The 13310-nt window shown below is 37.6% G+C and overlaps 1 protein-coding gene across 4 annotated transcripts in view; it reads right to left on the bottom strand.

The window, feature by feature from the left end:
• The window catches only part of AGTR1 (angiotensin II receptor type 1), a 45326-nt gene extending 33507 nt beyond the window's left edge, over positions 1-11819 (bottom strand). For 2 of the 4 annotated variants that reach the window (XM_045813051.2, XM_087870275.1), the window contains exons 1-2: positions 11587-11819; positions 2296-2380 (exon numbers count right to left, since the gene is read on the bottom strand). The gene's annotated coding sequence lies outside the window, so the exon portion shown is untranslated. The remainder of the gene's footprint in view (positions 1-2295; positions 2381-11586) is intronic. The other 2 variants (XM_045813043.2, XM_045813057.2) reach the window with 2 other exon arrangements.
• Between the last annotated feature and the right edge of the window lie 1491 nt (positions 11820-13310).

Here is a 13310-nt window from a genome sequence, read left to right as displayed (position 1 = left end):
TCATGTATTTTAATATGCAAATAAATAGGAAAAAGGGAAAAGTACTGTGAGGACTATGTATTAGATAACCTACAGCTGAGAGAATCAGAACTTAAAAAATACTTTAAAATTTCCAAATAAGTTTAAAAGAGCATAAAAATTTCTTATCAAGTAACAATGGAAGTCCACTGCAATTATTAGTAAGTTGTTTATAGCAATAGTATCATAGAACTTTCTATGAAATGTTGTAAATCTGTGCTGGCTAACAGTGTAGCCACTAATTACACGTGTCTATTGGAATACTTGAAATATGGCTAGCACAACTGAGGAACTGAATTTTTAATTTCATTTAATGATAATTAATGTATATTTACATTTGAATAGCCATACATGGCACATGACTACCATACTGGACAGTGCAGGTCTACAGATTTTAAGCCACTGAATATGGTCTTTATTTATTCTTTTAAATGTCCTGGTTTTCCTCATTTGTCCTAAGTAGATTTCAACTTAAATTCTTTGGGTCCTATAAAACAAGCTCTGAAATGCTGTTTACACATTACTGGTTTAAATCGATAAGAGGTCAGAGTTCTTTAGCTTTAAGTTTGTAAAACCGACGCTGCACTGTTCAGAACTCTGAACACACCTTTTGTATTTCAATAGAGTGCCCATGGATTGGGATGGGGCCTTGGAAGTTATTTTACAAGAAACCAAAAGCAAAGTTGCTAGTTAGTAGCAGAATTGGTATAGCATCAGTTCTTTAACAAACAAAAAATAACTTCTTTGAATTAAGCACGTTTTGTCTGTTCATCTGTAACTTAATGATTTGAAAAAGTTTAAGATTTCATAGAGTGTTTTTTTCCCCACTGTTTTGTTATTTGTAAGCAAAACATCATATTATTTTGAAAGTTTTGCTACAAATGTGTGACTGTTAGAAACTGAGAGCTTCCAGAATAGGAGAAGGGAGGCTCTTCATAGAATCATTTCCATCAGGAACTCCCCTGGATCACTGTCTTGCTTCTTTGTTATAAGGCTGATGGAGTATTATGGACAAAGTGTTCTTTCTGTTCAGGATTGTTTGGATATAAAATAAAGCTTCCTATTTAGGATATATATTTCAATGTACTTTTTCTAGAGCTGGATTTTTGCTGAAAACATGTACAGCCCAGCTTTGTAAGCTTAACTACACCTCAAAAAAGCAAACAACCCCCCCCCAAACCTAAAGATTTCCAGTGACAGAACTCTGTAGAATGTTACTATTTTTGCCTCCAAGATTAAAGCTGTCCTAAATAGTTTCCTAATACCACCGTGGAGTGCCTTCCAGCAACTGTTTCCCATTTGCCAATGAAGCAAAGAAGAATGAAATCACCTCTAACATTTGTCTACCCACCCACCACCTATCCTATTTATCTTCTGCTTTGATAAAATGTAATCACAATATATTGTGAAGGGGACAAGCTACTCTCTTTATTCTCCCTGGAGGGACTAGGGAGTCTCTCCCCTGTTAATTTAGGAGGTTGAGGGCTTGTTCCTTGAGCTGAGTTTTTGTGAGGAGAAAAAAATCTTTTGATTTGGAAAATCCAGGAGTCTTTTTATGAAAATTATTAGGCAGGGCCACGTGACAGGAAATAGATGGACAGAGCAGTCTCTGATTACCCACGCTGCCCTCTCAGGTTCTGAGTGTAATGCCCAGCTGCATGACTCCATGGGATTCATGCCTATTAGAGGGCTAGACTATGGGTATTAAAGGGTACCTTGTCTCCAATTTCACATTGCCCTCTGCCTATATCCTACTGGAGTAAGGGAAGCTTTTGTAAGAATGACACTCAGAGACATCTGGATTTTCTGAAGGTGAGCAAGTCAAGCTTTACGGTTTATGGTTCTTGGACATACGGTCTTTGGACATGTGCTTCTGGAAGTGAGTGCTTCATAGAGCCCAAATCCCCCATTGGGTGGCTGAGGAGAGAAAACAATCATTTTCTTCCTGGTTCTCTGAAAGTCCTACATAGTATGAAGAACAATCCACCAATGGCCACAAGGAGATCCTTGCCAAGGGGTTGCATATCTCTTACATGGTTTACATTAATACATGAATATCATGGTAATTCCACCTTGTTTACATTTAAAATTATGTAAATATTTATGTTCTTAAGCTGCATATAAGGGATGAGATAAGACTGGAATTTCATTCTTTTCTGCTTCCTCTGTTTCTGTCACTAGACAATGGTGTATGTGACTTCTTGTGCTACCTCCACTGTTGACATATTAGAGAAAAACCACTGACAGATACAGTGCTATAGGTGTAAGACATTTTACCTGGATGCAGAACTTCTGGTATGGCTTCCGCGTCTTACTGAGATGAAAACTCGGCCATTTTAGACCAATTTATCATGTATTTAATCTGAAAAGAAAAAAAGACTAATGGGATTCACTGAATATGGTCAGATTTTCATTTTTTAATCAACAGTGTAAGTATTAACACTACATCTTAAATGTGTTTTTGAAGGGAATGAAACCGTCTGGTGCATATCAAAGGTATGTTTGTCCTTATGTAGAGTTAGGATGTACCAAGTGGCAGCCTGTCATGTGATTTCATCCTCTTCCTGGTTATGATAGTCAACATCTTCCCCCATACCCTTGTAGATACACACTAGAGGAGAAAAACAATGTTTTTGGGTATAATAGTGCAATCTTATTCTAAGACACTTCTGTAGATGTAACTACTAATATAAGAAATATAATAGATTAGATACTTACTTGTGAATCTACAATTAAACGTTGATAAGTGATTATTTTTAATATAAACCTATATAAGTGTTATTGTACCAGAATTGAAAAAAAAATATTTTTAAGAGATCTTTTTTTCTGTATGTCTGTTTTTATTTTTCGTTGTAGTGATACATGGTTGTGGTATAAATGTCAAGTTATAAAACAGAATGAAAATAAAAGTTCATGTCTCCTAGCTTTCCGTAATGGTCTCTAGGAATCACTACTACCAGCAGTTTCATATGTATCCTTTTAGGATTTTTAAAAAAGCATACACATGTATACAAATGTGTATATCCACATTTTTCATTTTACACATCATACTATTCTACTCTTTGCAATTTTGTTAATATGGCTAGAACTATCTATACTGTATACATACATCTGCCTCATTTATTTTGATGACTATACAGTATTTCATTCATTGCACTGATACATGATGATTTATTCAACCGGCCCCCTTAATGGGCCTTATGGTTTTCTCTTTCTCAGCGTCCCTTTTTGGCTGCATAAGAACATGTCTCAATGATCCTATTTATACATATGCATTTTTTAAGCTATATATCAGTAGAAAAGTTTAAAAATGATTGTTGAAGCAAACTGTATAGTCTATGTTTTTGAGAGATACTTAAAAAATGTCCTCTATAAAGATTATACCAATATACGATGCTAAAAATCTGGCTTTTATCAAATCTCAAATTTTTTCTCAGTCTGATAAATGAAAAGTATATATTTGTCTTGATTTGCATTTCTTTAGTTATGAAGGAGGTTGAGCTTTGTTTTGTTTTGTTTTCTTATTTTTTGTAGTTATTCTTCTTCTACTTTGCCCAGCAATGGCCTTTGCTCATTTTTCATTTGTGTCGTTCGCTGTTTCTCATTTTAAAGAGCTTATGCTATGTTAAGGAAACTAGCATTTTACATGTAATGTGTGGCAAATAGCTTTCCCAAGTTCCTGTTTATCTTTTTACTTTGTTTATGGTCCTTTTTACTACATGATCATTTTAATTTTTTTATGTAGCCAAATTAGCCAGTATTTTTCTTTATGGATTTGGGGGACATTTTTAAGTAAGAAATTTTTTAAAGCTGGAGAGTTATTCAAGAAGACAATAGGTGTAGTATAGTTACTTTTTAAACCACAATGTATACCAACTTTACTATAACATTCTTATTTGGAATGATTTTGGCATTAGAAGAATCTCTTTTTATCCCTGCATTTCAGTGGTTTTATTGTTATAGCAATAAGACATTTCCCATAAAATTATTTCTTTTATAAAAAATACCACCATGGTATGAACCTTGTGATCTCCTGTAAGGCACTAGTGTATCTTAGGGGAAAAAAAAAATCAGAGAAAGGGTTGGATTTGCCAGTATCATTCTCTGCAGAGTTAGTAGCAGTTGTCTAAAGATCTGAAATCTACAGTTAGTTGGAAGGAAAGTAATAGAAATTCTGAGACAAATAGAAAGTAAGAAGTATAAAAGTAATAGAGATTTTGAAAGCACATACCAAAAAAAAAAAAAAAGAAAAGAAAAAAAAGTCACTTTTGATCTTAGCCTTGATCTTAATAACTTTCCAAAGCTTTTAAGATTTGTTATATATTTTTTCTAGTCTTATCTGGTCTACAAAGATGCAGACATTTTAAAAATATATCAGTGATTTTAACCACAAGTGCTAATATAACTATTTTCATTAGAACACCAATGACCCAAGCAAGGCCATAATGGCACCTTGACAAGAATCTACCAAACACACACACACGCTGGATCACACTCATGATTTATGTTTTATATATTGCTCTATTCACTTACGATTATCTTTCCTTGTCATTAAATATTATTAAATATGTAAAAATGACTATGTAATGTCCCATCATATAGCTTAACCTAATAGGAACTTTAAAGAATAGATTTGTGTTTCTCTTAAAAATTTATTCTATTAACCTAGTAGATCAAATGCCAGAACACATTCAAGAAATCATTACATAGGAATCACATCAGATTCTTTTCCATTCCTGATAAAGTGGCAGCAATTAACTGTGGGAAGGGTAAGGGCTGGGATCCATCATGGTACAATGTGTTTTATATGAAGTGACATCATTTGAACAGAAAGATTACTAAAGCTGGGTTAATGGAACATTCTTGTTCTCGTGGCATACTACACAGATTTAGAAGCATGTAAAGTGCATTTGAATTGGAGAACGAGTAGAGTTTGGGTCAAAAGTGAAGAAAAGTGTATGTGATGATAAAAGTATAAATGTATGAAGTTTACTAGAAGAAATGGTGTGTTTTTCAATTTATTTAGAAAAAATCAGGTGCAGATTCTGTGCAGCCACAGTCATAAATACTCAGTGAGACCAGCAGGACTGTAAAGGAAGAGAATCACTGTTACTTTATTATTTATTAGCTCTAAGAAATTCTGCTGCTATGTGCAGTATGTCTCCTGGGCGCTCCCGCCCTACAACTTGTCATTATGGCAGCCCTGGGTTGATTGTGTCCTCAGCCGTAAGTTACAAATTAGACACTGTACTGTTAGTGCTGCCTAAACTTCCAGATCTAAGCAGCTGGTGAAGTTCCCTCTCCCAAGGATGTCCCTTTATCACTGGGAAAATTGTAGCTGCTCAGTCCTGTTGACACACCTCTCCTCTCAAACATGATCACAGGGAACCCAGACTCACCTCTGTCTTTTGACCAACATCAATGAGCCCCTGTCAGAACAACAGGCTTTTGGCCAGATCCAACTGACAGCTCTCGGAGAATCTACATGCACTAGGAGAAATTGTTCAGAGACTCAATCATTTGGGAAGTCACTGGCTTAAGAGAAGTCACCATTTGCTTGCAGACTGACTGGTTAGTAACTATATTCAACTAGTTTTGTGAACCATGCTTATAGATAATTGTTTATAGTAAAGCTGGAAGAGTGATATATAATTTGAGTTGGTAGCCTGAATAGTTTGTGTAGGTAGGGAATCACTTGTTCAAGAGAAAACTTTTTTTTTTTTTTTTAAATAGCATCAGAACACCAAAAGGTAAAAAGTAAATTTTAGGTAAGTTATGAGAAAACATAGAGATATCAAACCTTAAGTTTTAAATAATGAGCTGTCATAGTTTTAGTATGTATTTTCCAACTAAAGAAGGAATTTCTAGAATTCTTCATTATTGCACTTAAAGGTAAGAGGACAGGCAAATGTTACAACTAAAATGAAATAGATCTTGTTTTTTCTTTGATTTCAAATTATAATGATAAATAAATTCTCAAATAATTAGTTAGCTTTAAAAAGCAGGCAGCCAAATGTAGATAGTGTGGGGTGGCAGCTAAAAGCACAGGAATCAAAATTCCTGTGTTTAAATCTTTACCAGTTACCACATTTGGGTGAGTTACTTATCTCATTATTACTCAGTATCCCAATCTATAAAATGAGGATAAAGCAGTGCCTATATCATAGGGATGTTGTGAGGATTAAATAAAAACAGTCTTAAAGGCTGAATGTGTTTGGCATATTATCTGTGCTCAATAAATGTTAGCTTTACGCAAAAAATATTAGTTTATTAAAAAGCCAATAAAATAAACTCTAGGTAATCATTCTATTTTTAAAAAAGATTTTATTTATGAGAGAGAGAGAGAGAGAGTAAGAGCACGCACAAGCATGAGCAGGGGGAGGAGCAGAGGGAGAGGCAGACTCCCCCTTGAGCAGGGAGCCTGATGGGCTCGATCCTAGGACCCTGGGAAATGACCTGAGCCTAAGGCAGATGCTTAACCAACTGAACCACCCAGGTGCCCTAGGTAATCATTCTAAACAAGGCCTAGTTTCTGTACACTTGGACTCCTTTAACTTTATTGTGCATTTGAATCACCTAGGGATTTTGTTAAAAATGCAGATTCTTATTCAGTGGGTCTGGGTGGAGTCGGAAAGTCTGCATTTCTAACAAGATCCCACGTGATGCCCATGATGCTGATCTTTGCCTTGACACTTGAGGTAATTGTGGATGGTTGCTCCTAATTTATAGTACAGTGGTTCTCAGTAGGGGCAGTGGGAATAAGGAATGTTTAGACAATATTTACAGATTTAAAATGCCTCCCAGGTGATTGTAATATGCTTGCCTTACTTTGTCCCTAATGCCTGAAGAACTACTGATTTGCCATTTCAACTTTTATTTTGTTTCTCCTTTTACGCTTTCCTCTACTTTCTCCTTGCCTTTACAGCTTTAGACTAAAAAATAGTATTAATAGTTAGTTCCCCAATTAGTAAGAGTAAAACATCAATTTCAAGTCATTTTTTTTGTGTGTAATAGGATATTATACTCAAATGAGGTTAGAAAAATGGTTTCTCTCTAGCGTATCTTTTCTAAAATATAGGGATCTGAAAAATGTGTTTAACATTTTCCATGGCATTAGCTGAAAACAAATAACAAGCAAGCAAGCAAGTGATTTAGTAATAGAATACAAGGATGCATTGGACGTGGTGCATATATTATCAAAGGAGGTATACTCCCATAAAGAAGGGAAAGTTGTGGAAGTGGCTGGGATCAAACAGTGTGACCACATTAGACATTCCACCTGGTCTGAAAAGTAGGACAGAAGGAGGCTTGTTTTAAAATGGCTTCCCACCCCAGTGTCACGGAGATGCCCGGAGAGACTCATATCCAAATATGTACTTAGCTTGACCAACATCTCTCTAGGGCAAAGACCATTTTTATACTTGAGGGGTTCTTAAGGAGCTAATATCACTCAGATCCATAGTATTCCCTCTGTAAGTATCTTCTACTCTTGTTGATACATTTCATACATATAATTCTTTATTTTCCAAGGTGGATAGAGGAGCTTTGATTAATATTGATTGGTAAATATCTAAAGACATAGTAGAGAGCAAATTAGCAATCATAAACTCTTTTTAATAGTATACAATCATATATGTGTTCTCCAGTATTCTCACTCTGAAGTTAACCATTCAAAGTACTTTAAATCCATTGATATAAATAAATTTTAACATCATTTGGTGAAGAATAAAACAGCTTATATGTATATACAGTGAATAAGAAATCATATAAAACTTGACCCAAACTGAGTGATTATTAATTCTATGATTGATTTTTAAATTTTAAGGACATTTAGACTTAGGACTTGGAAATGAAGGCACAATGCGGTTAGGAAAAATAAAGCATACCCATATCTTTACCCATTTTCTAAACTATTAAATATTAGAAAAGTAATTAAATGTGAGACTAGCAACACCATTTAAAATATTCTTAGATATAGGAAGGAGACTCTGGTAATCACTGGCAAGTTCTAGACATTTATTTCTACTTAAGACATTGGATAATGCACCTATTTAGGAACCAGACAAATAAAACAAAAACTTCTAGATTGAGCTATAAGAATAACGTAAAATACAGCAGTCATACAATATTTACAGCATATAGTGAATTCTATGTTAGTAATATATTTGAAAGATGATTTTACACTCAAGGGAATTGTTTTCCCTTGTGACCATCTGCTACAGAGAATCAAAAATCAGATAGCAAAACTTCCAATGTTAATACAATGACTAATATTAAGATTCACTTGTCATTTCTATGACTGTTCTAGGTATATACTTTGTTTTCTATTCCAGTTGTCATGTTTGTCATTAAAATAACCACTGACTAATAAAACATTTGGCAAATGTATAGTTCATGTATAGCTCTTTAGTTGTTTTGGTTTTTTTTTTTTTTTTGGCTGTGATTTATTTTGGATGTATTATAGAGCTTTAATAGGGTAATGGTAGTAATTTGTCAAATCAGTTGAATATTACCTTAAATCCCTATAGACACTCCTTGATTTAAGATAGCTTTATATATTAAGTCATCGAAAAGTTGAATTTTGGTAGCTAAAATTCATATAATGAATAAAATTGAAAAATGTAAAATGACAGCTAAATTTAGGCTGGAAATGGAACAAAACTTACTTTTGCTTATAGAAACTTCGATATACTATTTTAATAAGTAACTACATGACAAGGAACACAAACCCTGTAATCTAGTGACTTTAGGAAGTTTTGAAAGGGAAGGCTTAGAACCATTTAGAAGAAAAAATAATAGCACTTTTCAGTGGCGATGAGTTTAAAAGGTGATCTGTCCAGTTTACTAGATAACAGGGCAGAAGAGCATTCCTAACCTGGCCTTTACTGCTTTGTCATAGTTTGCTGGTCTGGCTCTATATTTGTTATTTGCCACAGTGTGTCTTTAAGACAGCTTTCTAATCTTTGCAACACTTGGATTTACTTCAAACATCTAAATAAAATTCTTAATTTGCTAACTTACTTGGGAGGCTCTCTGACATAGCCCAGTCATGACTGAGCAGGCAAAGCACTAGGTAAACTAATGAGTGTGGGGCTAAAGGCCGGGAGCCTGCATCAGGCAGCCAAAACATGCAAGTGTTATGGGACTTAGTCTAGGTCCCTGTAACAAATTTGAAAACAAAATACAGCAAATCTGTTACTTGCTTGAAAAGGATGTGGTGGCACAGATAAAATTATAGAAAATATGCATTATACATTTAAAGTACTAGTTTTAGACTTCTCTCAGCTAAGTATTTTACTGGGGCTTTGGTTTAGTAACAGATTAAATTTTCTTTCACTCTTTTCTCTCCCGCATAGGGCAAATAATTAGTGATAGTAACAACAGTAATAAGCAGCAGCAACAAACCAAAAAAATGTGTATACACATGTACACACCCACAAAATTCTTATCTCAAACTAGAAAAAAAAAAAGAAACACAATGTAAGAAACCTGAACAATCTACAGATTGTTTCTTTTTTGAACACTGAACCAGGGTTAGAGAGTGACAGGAAAGATTTAGGCTTAGAACTCTTGGGGTGGGGAGCACTGGTGAAGCAACAGGGACTGAAAGACATTTTATAGGTTTCAAGGAAGATAAGCCTTTATTTGGCATCGGTGGAACCAGTGGAAGAAAACCAGCTTTCTTCTGAGTTGGATGATGGAGCATTTGATTCAGTTTAAGGTCAAAGAAGAACCTTACCAGAAATGGAGGCTTCATGATGGGCACAAAGAACAATGAAGTCAGGAAAAAAAAATAAAGTGAGAGACAGAGGAGATGACAGACTTGACACTAAAAACTGTAAAACTTTAACAAATACTGAGACCTGGCAACTGGGGGTACACTTCCTGAGTCATAAACTGGGTTATGGGAACTGCCAGCCATAATCTGGGGGGAGGGGGTACGGACTTTGGAGCCAGCACTGGAAACGTAATGATTTTCCAGAATAGATAATTTACCGGGACAGTTATTTAGCGAGTTTTGAGGGTCCCAAACATGGGCTAAATGGGTAATTATTCTAGACTATTATTTTTTAAGCAAATAACTAGGAAAGAAAAGGAATCAAGGAATGTTATTACTGGAGAGAACCTTAAGGGCAGGGACCTGAGGTTCAGAGTTGTAAAATAACTCTCCTGATAGTACACAGCCAATTAAGTGGGTCTCCCCATTGCCCTGCTCCTGGCGTTTCCGTACCCCTGCACTGTGTGCCTGTGAGTGTGGCAGAATCCACCACAGCCTAGAGATTACCTTTGTGGGGCCTTTAGAGCTAGGGAAGCACTACAGGAGACAGGGAAGCAGACAGTTTGTTAGAGAAAACTTACAAAAAGGTTACAGCTTATGCTAAAGGAAATAAATGCCTGGGGACCCAGGACACTCAGATGGTATCTACCAAGAAAATCATGTTGGGAACGAGGTACCTTCAGGAGAAACAAGTTGCTCAACAAAGTTATAAAACAGAACAGTATCGTCCCAGATTTCTTGCATCCCTCACTGTTACTTTCTCTTCTCTGAATGACACTAGAAACAAATGTAGCTAAGTCCCAAATTTGATCCCAGGAAAAAAAGAGCACGCAAACTTTTACTGAGAAGAGAGGGCTTTGAGGGCCAGTAGTGGAATTCTGATACACCACCAGAAAACAAAGAAAAGGTAAAGAAGCCCCAGTTGGGTTCAATAGCGGGGTCGCTACTGGCTGCCCAAAGACGTGGGGCAGATGTTTTGGGAAAGACTTGCTGAGGTCTTGGGGAGAAAGCAGCAGGCTGGCAGTGTAGAAAGACTGAGCTGGACAGTTAAGGGAACTGAAGAATGGGGTGCTAGGTAGGTGGTGTGGAGGAAAGGAGCCAACAAGAGCTTCTCTTAAAATCCCGCCTCAGTTACAAAGTTGTACTGGCCAGGGCTGTGGGGATTGGGGTGTGGAGACGCCGGGCTTCTCCGCCTTGCCAATCTGATGAATCTAAGGGCACCTGGGAAGACCTGAAGGTGGGAGAGTTTGCTCCAGGTGGGGGCGGTGTCCAGTACCAAGGACCCACTGGTATGGTTTGCAGGGAGGGGTGAAGGGGAAATGAGCTGTGCTGCGGTGTTGCCTGGGAAGCAGAGGGGGTGGTTGGGGGCACTCTAAACTTCACCTTAGAAATAGCACAGCTTTTAAATGGATGCCCCGCGGAGTCATACCGGCTTCTCACTCAAGATATGGTGAAAGGACAAGAGTTGGCTAAAAGCCTCGGGAAGAAAGTTTACTTGGTTGCATCCCAATTCTGCAGATTTCTTGCTTGTACTCAAAAGAGTCTGGTCAAATCGGAATGAAATTTTGGGGGCACGAAGCGAACAGTCTCAAATTGTTCCCAGGCGCCCCTCACCTGATTTGGGGAAGGGCGGCCCGTTCCTGGTGGGCGCCGGCCTGAACTAAGCTCGCTCTCTCCTTCGCCCCGGGAGCCTACCAGCACAGCACCCTCAGTTAGGACACCTTGACATGAAACTGACCAGCCTTGCCCTGCAGCCCCCAAACCCGGCCTGGGAGTCCGTGTCGACTCACCCGCGCCCAGGGCGCTGAGCCCACGTCGGACCGCAAGCTGGCAGCGCTGGTGCGGGGTTTCCGACCGCCGCTTCCTCGTCCCGGCTGTGCGCCCTCACTCCTGGGGTTCGTTTGGGCTGCTCCCCATCAATCACCGCCCTAGCACGGCAGAGCTGCTAGCCGCGCCTGTCGCCACTGCCTGGGGCCTTGGCTGACAAGCGCTGGAATCATCCGCGACGAGGCAGCTTTGATTTATAGCGAGGGGCGTTGCTGCTCCGTAGGTTCCAAGGGACGAGGCACTGTTTTGCATTCTCTCCTCCTCCGCCCCGCCTCTGGAGACCCTCTTAGCCCAATCTCCTCCCCCTCCAGATGCTGACGGAAGCGGGAGGATGCCACAATCACACCCCAGTGTCACCTATCAGATCTGTGCTCACATGGCTTGGAAACCTGCGTTGGGGAGGGTCGCGAAATGGGAGAGAGCTGGGGGTACAGGAGAAACAGTTCACGCCCTAGATAAATGTTTCCCAACCCCCCCTCCCTTTTTTTTTTAAACTTGGAAAACTTTTAAAGGAGGAATTAGCGAACTTCTCTTTCCTGTAACTCAAACTTTGACAATACTGTTGTGGATCATAGATACCATATATTAATATCAGGTTTACAGAGTGAAAGGGTGGGCATTTATGTCCTCCTATTGGACATGCTATCAGAGTGCATGTTTAAAAGTATAAAAATATAAAAGTTAAAGAACAAAATATGACCAAATATTTAAGGAAGAATTAATATAATTTCTTCACAAGCTATTCCAAAAAAACAAGAGGTTCACTTCCCAACTCATGCAGTGAGGCCAGTATTGCCCTGATACTAAAACCAGATAAGACATCACAACAAAAGACAACTCAGATAAATATCTCTTATGAATGTAGATAAAAATCCTTGACAAAATATTAACAACTTGGATCCAGTAACATATAAAAATGATTATACACCATATCAAGGGAGATTTATCCCAGGAATGCAAGATTAGTTTACTGAAAATCAATTGATGTAATACATTATATCAGTAGAATAAAGGACAAAAACTACAGGATCATCTTAAGTCAGAAAAAGCTTTCACAAAACACAACACCTTTTCATGATAAAAATACTCAACAAACCAGGACTGGAAAGGAACTTAGTCTGTAAAGTCCATCTGTGAAAAACTAACATCATACTTACTGGTGAAAGACTGAATGTTTTTGCATCTAAAATCAAGACTAAAACAAAAATGTTGGCTCTCCTCACTTCTATTCAACATTGTGCTATAGGTTCTAGCCAGCACAATTGGGCAAGAAAAAGAGATAAAAGTCATCTAGGTTAGAAAGGAAGTAAAAGTATTTTTATGTGCAAATGACATGATCTTGTATTTAGAAAATCCTAAGGAATCAATTAAAAAACTATTAGATCTAATAAGCAAATTCAGCAAGGACCAGTCCAAAAATGAAATGAGAAAAAAGTTGCATTTACCATAGATCAAAAAATTAAAATACTTAGGAACAAATTCGACTAAAAAGGTGTAAAACTTGTATTCTGAAAACCATAAAACATTGAAAGAAATTAAATTAGACCTAAACAAATGGGGCGCCTGGGTGGCTCAGTCGTTAAGCTTCTGGCTTCAGCTCAGGTCATGATCCCAATGTCCTGGGATCAAGCCTCGCATTGAGCCCCGCATGGGGCTCCCTGCTCAGCGGGGAGCCTGCTTCTCCCTC

The sequence above is a fragment of the Ursus americanus genome, chromosome 20, assembly GCF_024610735.1.
Source record: "Ursus americanus isolate L20-20 chromosome 20, mUrsAme1.1.p, whole genome shotgun sequence".
Taxonomy (NCBI): domain Eukaryota; kingdom Metazoa; phylum Chordata; class Mammalia; order Carnivora; family Ursidae; genus Ursus; species Ursus americanus.
The sequence above is the reverse complement of the archived record's forward strand: the minus strand, read 5'-3'. Positions and strand labels throughout refer to the sequence as shown.